This window comes from Canis aureus, chromosome 30, assembly GCF_053574225.1.
Source record: "Canis aureus isolate CA01 chromosome 30, VMU_Caureus_v.1.0, whole genome shotgun sequence".
NCBI lineage: Eukaryota > Metazoa > Chordata > Mammalia > Carnivora > Canidae > Canis > Canis aureus.
Window position 1 is genome coordinate 6,526,232 of NC_135640.1, and position 18,485 is coordinate 6,544,716.

General features: G+C 39.2%; 1 long non-coding RNA gene across 4 annotated transcripts in view; it reads right to left on the bottom strand.

Annotated features, from left to right (window-relative positions):
- LOC144301713 (uncharacterized) overlaps positions 1–18,265 on the bottom strand; it is a 66,173-nt gene extending 47,908 nt beyond the window's left edge. The window contains exons 1-3 of one of the 4 annotated variants that reach the window (XR_013368446.1): positions 18,072–18,265; positions 16,090–16,173; positions 13,246–13,272 (exon numbers count right to left, since the gene is read on the bottom strand). This is a non-coding gene — a long non-coding RNA (uncharacterized LOC144301713). The other 3 variants (XR_013368448.1, XR_013368445.1, XR_013368447.1) reach the window with 3 other exon arrangements.
- Positions 18,266–18,485: the final 220 nt, after the last annotated feature.

Consider the following 18,485-nt stretch of genomic DNA (forward strand, 5'->3'; position numbering starts at 1 on the left):
GTGTGTCTCTCTCATGAATAAATAAATAAAATCTTAAAAAAAAAAAAAGATTATATAGGTAGTAGCCATTAGAACCAAATTTTCCACTGAAGTCTGGCTAATCCCTAAAACCTATGCTACTAGTCACTCATAAATACCATTATTTATTCTTTAAAACACTCCCACAAAGTATGTGTAACAACATTTTACAGGTAAAGAAATGGAATCAGAAAGTTTAATTTACTTATCTGGGCCACAATGTCAATTAGCAGAGGGCAGATATTTAAAGTCAAGTCCAAAACCTGCTCTCTATTTCCACTGATTTCAGCCTCCACTGTATTTCAAGCCTTTTTGGTGTATGAAACAGGCAGTAGGCCTGTACTCACAAGCACATACTTTAACATAAGAAAAGGTTACAGAAATAGTTATTGGACCTTGAATTTATTTCTAATTTGGAGCCATTAAAGAATCCAAAATTTCCCTATGGATTGCATATCAACCCTAAAAAAAGAAAAGTCCAACTTATATTAACATAAATGATAGAAATATAATACTTAGCAAGATGAGTGAACAAGGAAATATAACAATAAATGAAGAAAAGAATCTATACAATGAATAACGTATAGATACTTCACCTACAATATTTGGCAAATATTTCCACCGAGTTCTCAAAGAGGATATTATTATAATCACATTGGCATATTCCAGTAGTCTTTTTTAGTAGGTAAAAAGATAGGTATTTGAGACAGACATATAGACACAGAAATACAGATATATGTAATTCACATGTGCTTCAGGTAACTATTTGGTATTCTCCATATAGTTTATTCTGTAGGGAGATTTTATTATTTACTTATTTGTTATTTAAAGATTTATTTATTTATTCATGAGAGACGCAGAGAGGGAGAGGCAGAGACACAAGCAGAGAGAGAAGCAGGCTCCATGCAGGGAGTCCAATGGGGGACTCCAAGATCACGCCCTGAGCAGAAGGTAGGCGCTCAACCACTGAGCCACCCAAACATCTGTAGGGTGTTTTTAACATCCTATTATTTAACCCTTTCCTATGTTATAATAATAACTCTAATTTAGAGAACCTCACCAGACTTTCCTAAGAATCACTTTGATAGAACAGAACTAAACAGACATGTGAACGCAAGAATTTGGTTAGTCAAATGACTTATATGGGAATTATTTTGTATTTTGCATTCAAATTATAAAGTGCTAAATAGATTAAATTGATCTACAACTTTAAGGTATTCACAGTGGATTGAGAAATAAACCATGACATTTTGCCTGATAGCCAAAGAGAAGAAAAAATCTAGTTTGGGAAGGAAAGATATAAGATCAATACAAACCCATTGACCTTGAAGATGTCCGGGCTAAGGTGCTCATCAAGCTGTTTAAGATAAAAGAGATATCAGTAGGTAAATGCAAGCCCGAGATAAAGATTTGGAAGTCAGGGACCTCAAATTAATTGTATAAGTTTTAAGAATGATTGTAATTTGATCAAAGAATAGAATAAAAATGATAGCAAAATCCAGAATATTGAAGTGTTCCTGACATCAATGTTAGAAAAAAAGGAATGGGGACAAAAGAGATGTGGTTCCAAAAGAAGAAAGAGAAGTCTTTACTTCCATGAAAGACTGCCATGAAAGACTCAGGAAACAATACTATAGAAAGAAATGTTGGCAGACACTGAAATATACATTGAAAAAAAAGTTTGGAAGAAGAGGTGACTTGTGGAAAAACCTGTGTTTGATTATTAAGGAATTTTTTGTGACCTTTTTCAAAGCAACCTCAATATTGGGTGGGACATAAATCAAGGAAGAAATTATATGGGGCAAATGGCTGATGAGGATCAGATATTGATCTGACAAAACTTTAGCTTTTCATACTTTAATGAGCATATAATCATGACTCTAAAATATATATTTTTAACACAGTAATTCTGAAATGTAGACTGAAATTGTGCATTTTTAAAAACCTCCCACTGCAATTGGGATTGGTCCATGGACCAAACTTATGTAACAAGACTGTGAAGTGCTTAAGTTGATTTAGTAACAAACAATTAAGAGAGTATGCTTATGGGACACCAGGGTGGCTCAGCTGTTGAGCGTCTTCCTTCAGCCCAGGGTGTGACCCTGGGGTCCCAGGATTGAGTCCCGCATGGGAATCCCTGCATGGAGCCTGCTTCTCCCTCTGCCTGTGTCTCTGTCTCTCTGTGTGTGTGTCTCTCATGAATAAATAAATAAAATCTTTAAAAAAGAGAGTATGCTTATAATTCAAGGGGTTCCAGGGATGGAAGGAAGATGGTATGTTTTGAGCTCAATTGAAAAAGATCAAGTTAATTGGAAATAAAAAATGATGCAAGGATGCATTTTTGGTAAATTTACCTCTTTACTTGATACTACTCAATTATCAAGTATTTTTACAGGCGCAGGGTGGGAAAAAAATAACCAAAAATACTGGGTAAGAGTATTATATTGATAGACAACAAGTTTTGCTTGTTCAATCCTGATGTATATGGATCATGGAAAAGGATAAGCCTTGAATTTGATTTAGTAAAGCAGCACTATGAAAAGCAGTTGAGGCTATTAGAGACATAAAAGCAATCTGCTTATATATACATAATCCAAATTTCAAATTTCATTTCCCCCCTACATTTGAAGAAGTTCTCCCCTCCTTTCTTTTTTTTTTTTAAAGATTTTATTTATTTATTCATGAGAGACACACACACACACAGACAGAGACACAGGCAGAGGGAGAAGCAGGCTCCATGCTGAGAGCCCAACGTGGGACTTCATCCCGGTTCCGAATATCCGGGGTCGGCCCTGGGCTGAAGGAGCTAAACCGCTGAGCCACCGGGGCTGCCCTCCCCTTCTTTTTATATAAAAATTACAAAACAGCTCTTAAAAGAGCTAAGTAAAATTTATACTACCTACAATAATTGTGATGTTTGAATAAAGCTTCAGTACTCTTGTTTCCCATTCATCACACAAATAGAGAACAACAGATCTTAATTACCAATTTGTTAGAAATCACGTCATGTATCATAGTGAACTTTTTCCTCACTTGGAGGCACTTCTGGGTAGAGAACTAAATGTCTAATAAGAGCATTCTCTTCTAGTTCTGATAAAGAAAAACAAAAGTAATAAAAGATTTACACTCAATAGAATGTCGGTTAAACAGAGAACATATAAATGAGTTCAAAGATGACACAAAATTAAACATGCTTCTGCTTATTTTTATCTACTTATTTTTAAACACCTGGATGCTAGCCAAGTATATCTGAAGAATTCATGCCAAATTAATTGTTTCCCTGGAGGGGAACACGTCAATAAGTTGACAAAACCAGTATTTATAAACATTGATTGAATATATTTCCTGGATTAACTTGTAGTTAGGTATCAACATGAATACAAGTTCTTTATGAACCAATCCTGGAAGAAAGACATCCACATCAGAACTAGGAACTAGGAAACAATAGCATACTCTTGCCAGGAATATGGATTAATTTCCATTAGATGCAGTACAGATGGGACCAGATAGAAAGAAGACAGTGAGGCCACACTCACTGTTGCCCTCCCAGAGAAAGCTGGATTATAGGGAATAAGCAGAGAAGAGGGAAAAGCCAGGATAGGCACAGATGTGGGAAACAACCACTGCTTGGCGGTGACAACAGAGGTTTCCCAAAGCAGTTTTTCTGGGAGCCATAGGGGGGGAAAAAAAAAAGTCACAGCAAACTGAAAGCTAGCAGGTGGCAACCCAATCTCCTGGAGGTCAATTTGCATAGAACAAGTCTCCCTCTAAAAACAAACAAAAACAGAGAAGAGGGTACGACAAACACCTCATTAAAAACGTACGAATATGAATAATGCTCTCTACCTAAAATATATCTATTATTAATATATGAATGATACATTACATTAGATACAAATTATTAATCATATACCATATGTACAAGTACCTCAACATGCAAGATATCAATGAAAGCTTCTAAAACCACTTGGCCGGTTTAGGCATAATAATTTTCCTATTTCACAGATGCAGAAACTGAGTATCAATGAGATTAACTTACATAAGGACACATTGCCAGAAACTGGCAAATCCAGGATTTGAATGTAAAAATTTCTGGCTCTCAACTCCTGTGTTTAACATTTATTTTATATGGTCTTATAGGTAACAAATGATATGCAAAATCAAGTAATAAAATATCACTTTCAACTTAAAAAACTAATACTGATAGTGATTTTTGGCAGAGATATAAATAGAGACTCTAAGTACTAAAGGAACATAAGTTACTATAACTTTTATGAATAATATTCTAAAATTAATTATCAAGGGACGCCTGGGTGGCTCAGCAGTTGAGCGCCTGCCTTTGGCTCAGGGGCTCAGGGCAGGATCCTAGAGTCCTGGGAACCAGTTCCACATCAGGCTTCCTGCAGGGACCCTGCTTCTCTCTCTGCCTGTGTCTCTGCCTCTCTCTCTGTGTGTGTCTCTCATGAATAAATAAATAAAATATTTTAAAAATTAATTATCTTCCCCAAATGAATGAGACTATGTAATGTTTGTCCTTCTTCGATGGACTTATTTCACTCAGCATAATACCCTTCAGTTCCATCCACGTGGAAACAAATGGTGGGTATTTGTCATTTCTAATGGCTGAGGAATATTCCATTGTATACATAGACCACATCTTCATTATCCATTCATCTTTCGATGGACACCGAGGCTCCTTCCACAGTTTGGCTATTGTGGACATTGCTGCTAGAAACATCGGGGTGCAGGTGTCCCGGCGTTTCATTGCATCTGTATCTTTGGGGTAAATCCCCAGCAGTGCAATTGCTGGGTCGTAGGGCAGGTCTATTTTTAACTCTTTGAGGAACCTCCACACAGTTTTCCAGAGTGGCTGCACCAGTTCACATTCCCACCAACAGTGTAAGAGGGTTCCGTTTTCTCCGCATCCTCTCCAACATTTGTGGTTTCCTGCCTTGTTAATTTTCCCCATTCTCACTGGTGTGAGGTGGGATCTCATTGTGGTTTGGATTTGTATTTCCCTGATGGCAAGTGATGCAGAGCATTTTCTCATGTGCGTGTTGGCCATGTCTATGTCTTCCTCTGTGAGATTTCTGTTCATGTCTTTTGCCCATTTCATGATTGGATTGTTTGTTTCTTTGGTGTTGAGTTTAAGAAGTTCTTTACAGATCTGGGAAACTAGCCCTTTATCTGATACGCCATTTGCAAATATCTTCTCCCATTCTGTAGGTTGTCTTTTGGTTTTGTTGACTGTATCCTTTGCTGTGCAAAAGCTTCTTATCTTGATGAAGTCCCAATAGTTCATTTTTGCTTTTGTTTCTCTTGCCTTCGTGGATGTATCTTGCAAGAAGTTACTGTGGCTGAGTTCAAAAAGGGAGTTGCCTGTGTTCTCCTCTTGGATTTTGACAGAATCTTGTCTCTCATTATATGGTCTCATTCATTTGGAGAATATAAAAAATATTGAAAGGAAATAAAGGGGAAAGGAGAGAAAATGAGTGGGAAATATCAGAAAGGGAGACAGAACATGAGAGACTCCTAACTCTGGGAAACGAACAAGGGATGGTAGAAAGGGAGGTGGGGGGGGGGTGACTGGGTGATGGGCACTGAGAGGGGCACTTGGGATGAGCACTGGCTGTTATGCTATATGTTGGCAAATTGAACTCCAATAAAAAAAAAAAGAATAGAAAATAAATTCCAAACTGAAATTAAAAAAAAAGAGAGACCATAGATTTAACATATTCTAACCATTCTCTACGCTGTAAAAAAATAAGATGGAAGAAAATACAAACATAAACAAATAAATAAATAAATAAATAAATAAATAAAATAATTATCAAAGCAGTGAAATAATCCATTTGAGACAGCAATTCTACTTCTAAGAATTTATTCAAAAGACGTAAGAATGGATGGACTTACAAACGTCACTAAAAGATTATTACAACATTCTTTAAAATCACAAAGAATGAAGATCTCAAAAAAGGATCATAGTAAAATAAATTATAGTATATCCAAGAGAACATTAGTGACATTGAAATATACACTGAACATTATAAATGGCTTTTAAAGTAATATAAGGCAAAGATCTTTATATCATTAAAACAACCACACACACGTACACACACCTTAGACATACATGCAGTTTAAGAAATAATTTTGTAGTCACTTCTTTATTCCAAGTTGGAGAAAAATAGCATAATTCATATCAGTGGGTTAATTTAAGTCTATTTTTATTTCAGAGACTCCAAGGGAGTAAGACGTAAAACTGGAATGTTAGATTCTCTTTTCTAAAGAACTGGGTATGAACCAAGATTTGAACCCACAAAGTCTTAGAGACTTAGCACCTATTAAACACTACTCTCTATTTTAGTTAAGACTACTTTTCCAGGGGATAACATGTGCCAAGCACTGTTCTAAGTACTCCAAGTGCCTGACTCAGTAGTCTAATGTTGTTAAGCAACCCTCTGTGGCAGGAACCCCCTGGCACACGTCTCTATGCAGATGTCAAGTAGTAGGTCACAGGGCTGTCAGGGGCAGAGCCCAGGCTGCGATCTGAACAGTCTGACACCAGAACTATGCTTAACCATGATTCTGTCATCTTAATTGCCAAAACTGTGTTGCTTAATTGGAATTAATAAAGATTTTAAAGTTCACTAATTTTATCAAGCTGCCCTAATTCATCTCTTTCCTAAAGCTTGTCCTCTCAATTGGCTTACTAGGGGCAGGTTTCCTGACTTTTTTAAGTTTTCTGTTGTTCTCATGCTTGAGTAAGACGTTAGCTCAATCTAAAATTCTTTTTAGAATTCCACTTTACTTCCCTGATGACCTTGGAACAATGCTTCTTCATTTTCTAATTGTCATGTTGTTATACACGTGCTCTGAACCCAGCCTTATTCCAACTTATAGTCAAATTACATTTTCCCTCTGAGTGACATAAAAAATATATTTTCTTTTTGAAGTATACTTATATTAATTGATCTTCATTTTTCCCCTAAATACATTTTCCCCCTAAACTTCCTTATAGTTTCAGTATGTAGCTTCAAGTTTTCATTTATCTTACGCAAATTTTCTTAAATTGTCTCTTTGAAAAATATTTGTTTCTGCTTTCATTTATCCCATTCTACTTATTTTGCTTTCTTTAATAGGGTCGGCAATAATACCTTTGTTAGATCATCTTTTTCTATTACACATAATTATTAGTTTCTTCCAAAATCTTTTTTTTTTATTTTCTTTTACATTTCACTTGGCTCAATTTTCTTAACTATCTCCTTTATCTCCCTAACTATTTTTAGGAGGATATATTTCCCTTTATGTACTTCCAATGAAATTCATATAAAAACATGAATATATTAATTTTGTCACATAATCTTTCATTTCTTTGCATTGTCTCACTTTTTCTTAAGTCTTTGTATCTCACTATGCTATCTTGTTTTATAAAGAGGTTTCATTGATATTTACTTTAATTTGCTTAACATAATGACCAAATGTGTACACTGAATTTCACCTGCTTTATGGTATACTCTCTCTAGCATGTTTCTAGTATGTTCATAAACATCTTTTGGAGGCTAAACCCATTTTCACATCTTATTTTCAATTATTTTTGCCATGATACTGCTCTTTTTATTTCTTCTTATGAATCTGAAAAGTTTTTCCAAGAAAAGCTCTTTGCAAAAGTTTACAATAAAGTAGGAAGTAGAGTGGTGAGTTAGGGTGATGAGAGATTAAATAAAACCCAGGGATATTGAACTTAAAGCCTTGTCATTTTCTCATGAGCATCTCCAGTGTAGCCTGGTGCTACTCTGGTATAGGCAGAAGTCTATAGCACAATGTGGGTCTGCTATTTTTGGACCTATCCAGTTGTAAGGAAATACACACACACACACACGCACACACACACACGTGCGTGCACACATACACACTCAACTGGATTAAGGAATTATCTGAATTCCTCTTATTCAGGGTCTGACAGTTCTATGGTAGGGCTGACCAGGACACAGGAGCCAGATTATCAGAGTCATCAGAACTTGGCTGGAGTTAGAGTGCAGTAAGGGAGCTGAAGGGACTCCATTTCTAGAAAGGTTCCAACTCTACTGTTTTTCTACTATGCTTCATTCACTCATGTTCCAATGTATTTTGCCTCTGAGTAAGCCAAAGATATTATGTTCCCACTTCTAGGGGGAAAAAAGAAAGTTAATCATTCTCTGAGTTTTGTCTTAGGCCCCAAACACCTGATAAGACCTAAGAAGAGCCAGATCCAGAACACATTCCAGGACATTATCTTCAGATAAACCTCAGCTGACACTGGCATCAATATCCCTACTTTCAGTAATTTACAGAATAGTACCTATTGTTTACTTGTTTACTTGACCCTTGCCTTTGATTATATCCTACGCTAGATTCCTGAAGGAACACATCCCCTAGACCCTTTTCCAATATAAGGCCCTAGCTCCAAGCAACAATGAGACTCATTTTCCTTTCTGAGTCTCCCACACTATTCATTTTTTAAAGATTTTATTTACTCATTCATTAGAAACACACACAGAGAGAGGGACAGGCAGAGACATAGGCAGAGGGAGAAGCAGGCTCCATGCAGGAATCCCAATGTGGGACTTGATCCTGGACCCTAGGATCACACCCTTGAGCCGAAGGCAGAAGCTCAACCACTGAGCCACCCACGCATCCCTCACCTGCACTATTCAATAAACTCTGTTTCTACTTCCTCCAGCTCATGTTTGATTTCTATCATGAATGATTTCTATCATGAATGAAGATTTTCTGCATGAAGCCACAGACCCTCTTGGCTGGTCCTGTGGGACCCCTCCTTTGGGTTATGAAACCCAGCCTGCCTGCATCAGGAGGTTACTCAGTCCTGTTTTCTTTTAGATTTCTTCTATTTGCATGAGTTCTAGGCTTTAATACTCCTCTCACCAAATCCAACAGAAAATGTATTAACTATTCAATGGCTATTTTCCCTTTCTCCTTTATTAATAGAAGTGCTGTTTGGTTTAGAGATGCAATGTGTCCAGTTGAGCATTATTTGTGTTTCCTGACTGAGTGACCCTGAGGAGTGACTATATGAGCCAGTTCTTAAAATGAAAAAGGAAGATTCCTACTGGATGTGGTCCAGGAATGATACTATTTTCCTGGAATAACTGAATAGATTGAGTTGACCCAAGTCTTAACTCCTTCCCCTTCCTCCTTCTTTCTGCCTGCAGATGGAGCAAACATTCTATGATCATAAGAGCCACATAATAAGGAGAACAGAGAATGGAGCTGGCTGTAGCCTAGGTTCCTAAGTCTTGTAATGACTGTGCTTGCACTTGACTTGTTTTCTTTTATGCTCTAGTAGTCACAAAAGAAAAATAAACCTTATTTTCTTAAGAAACTGTAGTTGAATATCTGGTACATAGAAATAATAAAATTCCCAAATCACAAGATGAGAAAGGGACAGTATTTTACTTCCTAGCTTTCACTTACAAAATTTCTGAAATTCAATCTAATTTATTTATTGTCTTGTGTGATAGGTCATTCCTAAACAAACAACAATGTCTGGAGATGGGGGTGGAGGGGATGCCAGGCTAACATTCTCAACTCTAAAGCCAAAGATGGAAATAGCTTTACCTGGACCATAGAGACTACAAATGAAAGACACCCACGCCAAAGTATCCCTATGAGGAGAAGAGTGAATGTATTCTAGAGAGCCCAAATCATTCCCCTGTGACAAGGGAGGCTAGGTGGGAGGAAAGGAACGTGCATGCGTGCGCATATGTGTGTGTGGGGGGGGGGCGGGGGGATGATTAAGTTCTTATTTAACTTCAGCTGACAAATATTGGCAGCAGCAAGGCTGTTTGCAACCCCTAGTCTCTCTAATTTGTCACACTAAAGGCTAGCTTTTGCAGTGATGGAATGTCTGCATGATTTCTGGCTTCTTCTCTAACTTAAATATTGTCAATCAAAATTCAGGAGATTTCTACAACAAGCTTCTATTCTATGATCTGTTGATCTGTTTGTTCAAAATAAGTTGATTTACTCCTCAGTTTGTGCCTTGTAGTTTAGAAAACCTAGTCGCTTGGTGAACCTGGCCAAAGTCTGACACGCTCTTTCAATACATTTTTCATGTATTGATGCTGCAGGCGCTGGTGCTTCCCAATTCTGGTTAAAATCAACTTTGTTTTGTTTTTTGTTACCTCTGCTTATTGTTTCCCTTATTTTCACTAGCTCTGTTTAGGAGATGACAACAAATCTTCACTCCATGATTTTAAACTGAAAGTATACCATATACCACTTTTATTCACAATATAAACACACACATATGTATCTCCTACTTGTAAATTTTTATTCTAGATTTCAGATTTATCCTTAATATAAAAGTATACATTTCTAAAATACGGTTTTTATCATGCTTACTCTATCTTCAAACCATCAAAGGAAATTTTACCAAAAGATAAAATCTAATATTCTTACCTCGGAATGCATGTACTTATCAAAGTAAATTCAACTACACAGTCTTTCCAGCTATGCTCTATGCTTCTTCAACTTTATGAGTGTGCACAAACTCTATTTAAAATATTCTATCTAAAATGTTTACTTTATCTAAAATATTCTCTTGGTCAATCAACAATGTTTATATATTATAAGCTAATACCATGGAAAAGCTTCCTTCATTGACTTAACAGATACTATCATTTTTCAGTTTCTATGTTATTGCAACATTTGCCATACCCTGGTCCACATTTTATTTATTTATTTAAATATGTGTGTTTTAGGTTAAAATGTCTTACTCTTGCTTCTAGATATTTATATCTTTCAGGGCAGTATCTATCATGAATATTTGCATGATGGCTCCTAATCTAGCAAGTTTTCAGAGAACATTTGTGAATTAATTTTTTAAAAGTAAATCTTTGATTGATTGATTGATTTATACAGATTTTCTTCATTTATTCATGAGAGACACAGAGAGTGAGAGAGGCAGACACAGTCAGAGGGACAAGCAGGCTCCCTGTGGGGAGCCCTATGTGGGACTGGATCCCAGGACCCCAGGACCACACTCTGAGCCGAAGGCAGATGCTCAACCGCTGAGCTACCCAGGTGTCCCTTTAAAAGTAAATCTTCAAAAACAGTTGTATTAAACAGCTTCCACTTTTGTGAAGGCAAGAAAAAGATCAATTTAACCATTCTGAGTTCCAACTTAACATTTAACTTGTGACCGCCCTGAAGTTACACATCCTACATAAAATTGACAGAACAAGTATGAATTATTATTGATAACATTAACTTGAACAAGTAGGTTGGTGTTGATGGGAAATAGAAAATAAACAAACAAAAATACACTGTAAGAATTCTGTTTGATATCACCTTCCAGATGATTTGGAACGTTTAGTCAGGAGTGAGCACCTCTTGGAAATATGAAAGTACATCATATACACCTTCTTGAGAGATAATTTTTAACCTAATGTCTTCCCTATTTACAACTCCTCTGGATCGCTTTCCTGGGCTTCTCTTCTGCAATGTATATGTTGTCTGAAGATACAAACATGAAATGTCCACTGCCCTGTGACACTTTACCAAAAAGAACTTAGTGTCTTTCCTCATTTGATGGAATTTCCTTTTAAATATTCTACCTACCGTCCATTTTTAGGAAAATGCTTTGGATAGCTAATGCTGCACACAAAACCCTAAAACTTAGTGGTGTAAAATAACCATTTTGCTCCTGGATCTGGTTCCTGGGCTGGCCCCTCAGCAGGACTACTTGTTTCTGCTCCACTTTGTATCAGCAGGGACAGCTTGAAGCCTGAAGTCTGTAATCATTCAAAATCTCATCTATTCACACGACAGGGTCTGGGATGCAAAGCCTTGGCTAGGAAGGCTTGACTGAGCACCAGAATGGCTAAGGATTCCTTGGTTATCTCTCTTTATTTCTTTGTATTTTAGCAATACATCAGCTTCAAGGTAGTTGGCATTGGTACGTGGCTTCTCAGGCTCCAAAGCGGTCCAAGAGTTACCCAAGGGGAAGTTGTAGCTTCAGTATTACTTTGCCTTAGAATTTAAATAGTATGGCTTCCATCATGCTCTGCAGGTCGGAGCACTCACAAGCCCCCTTCCAGATTTAAGAGGAGGGGCCACAGGTACCATTTGTCTGTGAAAGGAAGTGTGATATTGGACTAGAAATATTGTGGTGGCCATGGCTAGAAAACATAATTTGTTACAGCAAATTTGTTTTACTCTTGGAAATTCGCTGAAAAACATAGTTACTTACAGTATGATGATATCCTATATTATTTATTGTCCTTCAAGAGGGATTAATCCTTGATAATAAATGAATAATTATGTTTGGCTATCGGTATTCCTCTGCTTAACTGTCATACTTATTTTCAAACTTTTTACCTGTACTTCTGCCTCGTTTTGCTTCTTTTTAAAACTGTTATTATTGGGGCACCCGGATGGCTTGGTCAGTCAAGTGTCTACCTTCAGCTAGGGTCATGATTCCAAGGTCCTGGCATCAAGTTCTGCAGCAGGCTTCTGCTCGTGGAGAGCCTGCTTCTCCCTTGCCCTCTGCCCTGCTGATGCTCTCACTTTCACTATCGCTCAGTCAAATAAATAAATAAAAATCTTTTTTTTTAATTTAAAAAGTAGAACTGTTATTATTTAGTCTTACTATTTTAGAGTACAGAAAGGGCAAATCATACTGTAATATCCACTTATCTGACAATCATAATATAACCTATTTTTCATATTTTCTTCATGTCTTTTCTCTCCTGTCTTTTTAGTCTTACTTTCAGCTCTGCTCTCCAACTCTTTCATTAAAACTTTATGGATGAAAGAAAATATTTCTGAATTATTTTCCCTAGTACCATGATCTCTTCCTCTTTAATCCACCTAAAATTTATTCTTGAATATGGTATGATGAAGGAAAGTGGTAGTTTTCTATGTAGATAAAATAATTAACCTGGTATGATTTGTCATATACTTTATCCTATAAGTAATATTTTTAATCAGCTTCTTTGGGGTACAATGTATTTATAATAAAGTTCACCAATTCTGCATGCACAATTTAAAAGTATGGACAAATGCATGCAATAACTAACAAAAATTTGTTAATGGATATACTACCATCAGAAATAAGGACATACACAGATTGAAGATATAGGGATGGCAAAAGATTTTCCATGCAAATGGAAAACAAAAGAAAGCTTGAAGTAACTATATTTATAGCACACAAAACAGCATACTCACTGTACAAAACAGACGTTCAGACAAATACTGTAATAAAAGACAAAGAAGGTCATTAGATAATGACAAAGGTTAAATCTAACAAGAGGATATAACATTTGTAAATATTTATGGACTTGCCATAGGAACACCTAAATATATAAAGCAAATATTAAGAGATCTACAGAGAGAAATAGATTGCAATACAATAAGAGTAGAGGACTTTAATACTCCATTTTCATCGATGTATAGATCATCCAGACAGAAAATCAATGAAGAAACATTGGCCATAAATGACATGTTAGATCAGATGGACTTAGATTTCACCAGAACATTCCATCCAAGGCAACGGAATACAAATTCTTCTTAAGTGCTCACAGACCATCCTCCAGGACAGATCATATGTTAGGCGACAAAAACAAGTATTAATTAAATTAAGAAAGTTGAAATCATATCAAGTATCTTTCTGACCACAAAGGTAAGAAACTAGAAATCAATTACAAGTAGAAGACTGAAAAAGTCACAAATATGTGGAGATTAAACAACATGCTACTGAACAATCAATGGGTCAAAGAAGAAATCTAAAGAGATATCAAAAAATATCATAAGGGGCACCTGCGTGACTCAGTTAAGCATCTGACTCTTGGTTTCGGATCAGGTTTTGGTCTCAGGTTCATAAGATTGAGCCCCCTGGAGGGCCTCACACTCACCAGAGAGTCAGCTTCTCTCCCTCTGCCCCTCCCGTGGCTTGGGTACATGCATGCACACAGTCTCCCCTCAAATTAAAATCAATCAATCAATCAATCTTAAAAAAAATCTTGAGATAAATGAAATTAGAAATGCAAGGGCACCCTGGGGGATTCAGTCAGATAAACCTCTAACTCTTGATTTAAGCTCAAGCCATGATCTCAAGACTGTGGGATTGAGCCCCATATCAGGCTCTGTACTCAGTGTGGAGTCTGCTTGAGATTCTTTCTTCTGCCTCTGCCCCACCCCTGCTTGTGTGCATGTGCACTCTCTCTTTATAAATAAATATATACAGACATATATACATACATTAAATATTACCAAAAAAGAAAAAAGAAAATGGAAGTATAACATATAAAAACTTATGGGATGTAACAAAAGCAATTTTAAGAAGGAAATTCACACTACTAAAGGCTTACATCAAGAAATAAGAAAGATTTCAAGTAAACAACCTACCTTTACACCTCAAGGAACTAGAATAAGAAAAAAAAAAAGACCTTAAGTTAGTAGATGAAAAGAAATCACAAAGATCAGAGTGGAAATAAAAGAAATAGTGACTAAAGAGACAATAGAAAAGATCAATAAAATTAAAAGCATGCTTTTTGAAAAAATAAAATTGGCAACCCTTTAGCTATAATCAACAAGGGAAAAATAAAAGAGGATTCAAAATCAGAGAAAAAGTTACAACAGATACCGCAGAAATACACAGGATCATAAAAGACTATTAACTAATCCTTCTCAACCTCTTCCCCAAAAAACAAGAGGAGGAAACATTTCCAAACTTATCTCACAAAACCAGCATTACCTTGATAGCAAAACCAGGATACAAAAAGCACCGCAAGAGAAGAAAATTACAGGCCAATATCCTTGAAGAACACAGATGCAAATTACCTCATCAAAATATAAGCAAGGCAAATTCAACAATACATTAAAAAATCCACACACTTTGATCAAGTGGGATTTATTCCAGAGAAGCGTAGATGGTTCAACATATGCAAATCAGTCAATGTGACAAACTACATTTCCAAATGAAAGAAAAGTCCTATGAGCATCTCAATAGATATATAAAAAAAGCATTTTACAACATTCAACATCCATTTATGATAAAAATTCTTAATAAAGTGGGTATAGAGGGACTGTACCCCAACATAATAAAGGCCTTATATGACAAACCCATAGCTAACATCATGCTCAAACGTCAGGTTCTCTTCTAAGATTAGAAATGAGACAAGGATGCACACTTTTGCCACGTTATTCAACATAGCATTGGAAGCCCTACTGAAAGCAATTAGGCAAGAAAAGGAAATTAAAGAAAGAATTATAACTGTCACTTTTTGAAAAATGACATGATATTTTATATAGAAACCTTAAAGACTCAAAAAAACAATTAAAAAATCTTATTAAAATAAATGAATTCAGTAAGGTTGCAGGATACGAAATTAATATACAAAAATCTGCTGCATCTCTATCCACTAATAATAACGTATCAGAAAAAGAAATAAATTCTATTTACAATTGCTTCAAAAAGAATAAAATACCTAGGACTAAATTTAACCAAGGAAGTAAAAGACCTGGTAATTACACAGATAATTATAAATTTTTTCATAACAAAAGAAATTGAAGATGACACAAATAAATGTAAAGATATGCTCTGCTCATTGATTAGAAGAGTTATTGTTAAAAATGTCAGTGCTACTCAAAGCAATTTACAGATTTTTTTTCCATATAGATCATAGGCAGAAGTCAACATAATTCATTTTAAGATGGAAAACCAAGTAGTTTGGTTGAAAAGGCTCAATCTCACCACCCTGAGATCATGACCTAAGGGGAAATCAAGAGTCAGAGGCTTAACTGGCTGAGCTACCCAGGTGCCCCAGACAGATTTTATATTAGAAATGAGTGCTTGGGTTAGGTCAGACCAAGAGTCCTTATCTGTGTGAACACTGAAAATTGGTAGAGTCCAAAATAATTTTTTTACTTCAATTTATTAGATTTGCAAACAAGCAATGCAATGAATACATGCTGACCCCATGTTTTGTATTCTTTTGTGAGATGGTCAGTCAGGTGTGGCCGCAAGAGGAGACAGAGGAGAGGCTGGGGGGCGGGGGAATGAGTGCTTACGTGTCCTAGAAATGGTGGGCACAAGTGGTCAGGAGAATGAAGACAGGAACCCAGGAGAGCCTCAGACCAGAGCCTTTGCTGGGGCTAAGAAAAAAGGCAGGATGGGTTAAGCAGTGTAGAATTGGCTAGCTTGAATAATTCCACTGAGTTTGGGCCATAGGTGTGGTCTCTTGCCCGGTTCCCGGTGCCAGGGTGATCGCATAGAGGAATTTTATCTCCTGAAGTGCATAGGCCAGGTCGAGTAGGTTTGGCTCTAGAATGGTTAGTTTTCACAATCACCAATTCCAGGTGGGCCATTTGCTATCTCAAAGAATTGGTTGGCCTCTTCTAAGCCAGTCTCTTCCAAGTCAGAAAGATATTTTATAACGTCAAAGTATTCTAAATACAAAAATTAAATATATATATATATATATATAATACACTCCATTATCATAAGCCGAGAGGGTCACAGAGGTTGGAATATAACCTGGAGGACAGGACTTCTCTGTCCTCCCAACTTTCAGAGTCAGAAGTCAAGGGAGAACTTCAGAACTCTGCACTTTCCTAAAAAACACAAAACAAAACATCACAAACCCTCCCTCTTCCTCTTCCTTCCTTTGAACCATCAAAATTTCTATTTTTTTTTTTTTTGAGATTTTATTTATTTATTTATTTATTCATTAGAGACGGAAAGAGAGAGGCAGAGACAGGCAGAGAGAAGCGGCCGCCCCGTGGGGAGGGGAGCCCGACGGGGCCTCGTCCGGAGACCAGGGTCAGCCCCGGGCCAAGCTGAGCCGCCCGGGGCCAGCCACAGCCACCAGACGCCGGGTCGTCTTCACCCGCCTCATCCTCTGGCAACCACGGGCGAGCCCGGCTGGGGCGGAGCTGGGCCCCGGCGTCCGCGGCGCGGCAGGGTCCCCGACCCACCTCGCTCCCTAATCCCGCCGGGCTTCTGCCTCCGAGGCTCGAGCTCGCACCACCCGCCTTTCCCCTACAGCGCCCCGGGCCCCGCCGCCCCGCCGCCCCGCCGCCCCGCCGCCCCGCCGCCCCGGGCAAGGTGTCCCGCCGTCGCCTGCACCCCTGCCCACCCACAAGTCCCCCCGCCGCCACCCGCAAGGCCCCTGCCGGCCCCCGCCCTGCCGCGGAGCAGCTTTCCGCCCCGAGACCGGCTCAGCAATCCCCCCCCCCCCCGGGGCGCACCCCCCAACCCCCCCACCCCGGGCCAGGGCCCCCGAGGCTCGCCTCCCGCGCTCCTGGCCACAGCCCCCCGCGGCCCCAGGGACGCTCCCCGCCGCCCCCGCTCCCCTCCCCTCCCGCACCCCCTCCCCCCCGCACCCCTCCCCCCGGGACGCTCCCCGCCGCCCCCGCTCCCCTCCCCTCCCGCACCCCCGCACCCCCCGCACCCCTCCCCCCGGGACGCTCCCCGCCGCCCCGCACCCCTCCCCCCCCGCCCCCCTCCCCCCGGGACGCTCCCCGCCGCCCCCGCTCCCCTCCCCTCCCGCCCCCCCGCACCCCGCACCCCTCCCCCCGGGACGCTCCCCGCCGCCCCCCGCTCCCCTCCCCCCCGCACCCCTCCCCCCGGGACGCTCCCCTCCCCCCCGCACCCCTCCCCCCGGGACGCTCCCCGCCGCCCCCGCTCCCCTCCCCTCCCGCACCCCCTCCCCCCCGCACCCCTCCCCCCGGGACGCTCCCCGCCGCCCCGCACCCCACACACCCCTCCCGAGACCCTTCCCACCCCTGCCTCCAGAATCCTTACTTTGCTGGTCCCGCAGTTTTCCTGTATACACTGAGTTTTCAATTACATAATAAAGTCAAGTAAGTCCTTTTATTTAAATATAGCCCTCAATGCCCACCCAACTGCTTTTTCGAAAACTGCACGCTGACGCTCCGGCCTCTTGGACGGAGGACAGGCGACCCCGCGGGCCCTGCCGCGACGCCACCGCCTGCCGTTCCCTAGACTCTGCTTCCCCAGTCCTCTCTGTTCCCTCATTTCCCCACTTTACCAGCGGACGTGTTTATCGCCCTTTTTCTCTCGGTGCCTCCTCCACTCCTTTGTCGCTTTTGCTTTATCATTGTTTTCTGCATTCCACTTTCCTTAAATGAAAAAAAAAAAAAAAGAAAAGAAAAAGAAAAAGAAACTAGCTAAATTCTTCAGGGGTTCACCAGCTTCAGTCTCAGCTACTCATTTCTCTTTCCCTCAAATTTCCCCTCCCTCTCCTGAATCACCATTTTTTTTATATTGTTGGTCCTCTCCCTGGGGGGGGGGGGGGGTGTAGTTCTCATCAATATAAGAATATGTATTTTTTAAGAATTTAAATGTAAAGTTCATAATAAATATCATGTGTTAATATCACTTTCCCTGCAGCTATCACCCATATATTTGCCTTAAAAGAAATTCTCATTATCATTTTACACAA